The sequence below is a fragment of the Dipodomys spectabilis genome, unplaced genomic scaffold, assembly GCF_019054845.1.
Source record: "Dipodomys spectabilis isolate Male_0828 unplaced genomic scaffold, ASM1905484v1 ptg000287l, whole genome shotgun sequence".
Classification (NCBI taxonomy): Eukaryota; Metazoa; Chordata; class Mammalia; order Rodentia; family Heteromyidae; genus Dipodomys; species Dipodomys spectabilis.
The window spans coordinates 2,635,100-2,637,363 of record NW_024870964.1 but is presented as its reverse complement, the minus strand read 5'-3'; the positions used below and the strand labels follow the sequence as shown (position 1 = coordinate 2,637,363).

The 2,264-nt window shown below is 34.5% G+C and overlaps 1 non-coding gene across 1 annotated transcript; it reads right to left on the bottom strand.

Annotated features, from left to right (window-relative positions):
• Positions 1-1,676: 1,676 nt before the first annotated feature.
• Positions 1,677-1,783, bottom strand: LOC122126655. The gene has a single exon (XR_006150988.1). It is a non-coding gene; the product is annotated as a U6 spliceosomal RNA (small nuclear RNA).
• Positions 1,784-2,264: the final 481 nt, after the last annotated feature.

Genomic DNA, 2,264 nt, shown 5'->3' with positions numbered 1-2,264 from the left:
TTCACATATAATCACTCCAAAATGCTTTAAAAGTAGGAAATGATAAAACAGTCTCCCGTGAAGTAAATTTTTTTCTACTTTTAAAATTATTCTGAAAGCATTGTGATGGTTGGTCACACGTGTAATCCTGTTTACTCTGCATATCTACTCAGGACCCTGAGAATTATGGATAAGAGTTGGAAGCCAATCAGGCCAAAAAATTCTTAAGATTATTTTTCCAAAATTTAAATAAACTAGCAAAGGTCCAGGAATGGAGATGTAGCTCATATAGTAGCTCACCAATCTAGAGAGAAAAGGCTTAGCGAGACCATGAAGCCCTGAGTTAAAACTCTGAGCACACCAACATGCAGGCATGCACACACACAAACACACACACACACACACACACACTTATTCAAAATATCTTTGGGTCAGTCTTTTCCATTAATTTCTTTTTTGTTTGTTTGTTTGTGTGTGTGTGTGTGTTTTAATTGTGAAAATATTGTACAGAGGGGTTACAATTACATGGGCAAGATAATGAGCACATTTCTTATCAAGTATTGTAGCCTCCTCCTTTGTTTCCCCTTCCCATCCCTTCCCAGCCTCCCCCTGACCCCCCACCCAATCCTCCCCCCCATTAATTTCTTTGTTAACAATATTATATAGGTAAAATAAAATAAACTCTTCCATCTCAGAACATTTTCTAATGTTTTTTATTGTAAAGGTACTGTACAGAGGGGTTAAAGTTACATGAGCAAAGTCATGAGTGCATTTCTTATCAAGCATTGTTACCTCCTCCTTTGTTTTTCCCCCCACCATCCCTTCCCCTCCACCTCCACAAGTACACTTCTCATCCCCACACCTCCACACCCCCCAACATGTTGTCTTGTGCATCTCATTGTTACAATGGCTCAACTTTTATCTCTATTTAAGCATTTTGATTTTTCCCTTTCCTTCCCCAAATTAGAGAAGTGTATTTTCAGGATGTAGTTGCACCAACATCAAATCCAGTGAAAACAGGGCTTATACTGTGGGTGAGGACCATATAAAAAACAAAAAAAATCACATTGTACATTATAAATATGTTAGAAACAACAGTAAGAAAGAATAAAAAAAAACACTTCTGTCCTTATCTTGGAGTTCATTTAGCTTAACATCATCTTATTTAGTAATATGCATATAGCTTTTGATCTTTTCTGCTTATCCCAGTTTTCTGCTTATATTATTTATTGCAAGTAAGGGATACCTTACATATATATACATTCCAATCTATATTTATATTTATGTATATAAATATACATATATATACATATATACAAATATATATACATATATATGTATGTGTAGATAGATAGATAGATAGATAGATAGATAGGAAAATACATACACACACACACACACACACAAAATTTTCTTGATTCATTCATTTTCTGAGGGGCATCGGGTTTGGTTCCCTATCTTAGCTATGGTAAATAATGCTGCAATAAACATAGCTGTGCTGGTAGTTATAGTATGGTCTTGTTTGATCATTTGGGTGAATGCCCAAAAGTGGGATTGCTGCGTCATAGGGGAGCTCTATGTGGAATCTTTTGAGGAACCGCCATACTTCTTTCCAAGTGGTTGAACAAGTTTTCACTCCCACCAAGAATGGAGTAGGGTTCCCTTCTGTCCACATACCCTCCAGCATCTGTTGTTGTAAAAATGTGGAAATCTTCATGAATTTGCATGTCATCCTTGTGTAGGGGTCATGCTAATTCTCTCTGTATTTTTCCAATTTTAGTGTATGTGTTGCCAAACTGAGCACAGAACATTTTTTATACATAAAGTGGAATTGATTTTCCTAAACTAGAAAATTCAACAAAAATAAGTTCAAAAGACTTGTCGTGAAATTTTAGTACCATATATTTCTTATATAAGCACACATTTAAGAATAAAGTCAAGTTAGATATGTCAAAAACAAAATAATTCCGGATATTTGTTGTTCAAGAGATGTGTAAGAGTAGAAATTCAATTATTCTACACATGGCACCTGTCATAATGAGCACTGTAGCAAGTGCTAAGGATTGTTAAAAATTTTATTGTTTTAAATATGTTTAATTTTGGGAATTTGCTTATATGTGCCAAAATTAAGACTGTTTGGCAGGTCATAAAACTTTTCCATAAAGTATTTAAGATTTATGGTAGCAGACATATACTACTAAGTATGTACACTTCAGAGTTTATAGAAACTTTACTATGAGAAGTTACAAAGTCTGTGTAAAGAAACAGAGAGAAGAGTTAAGATT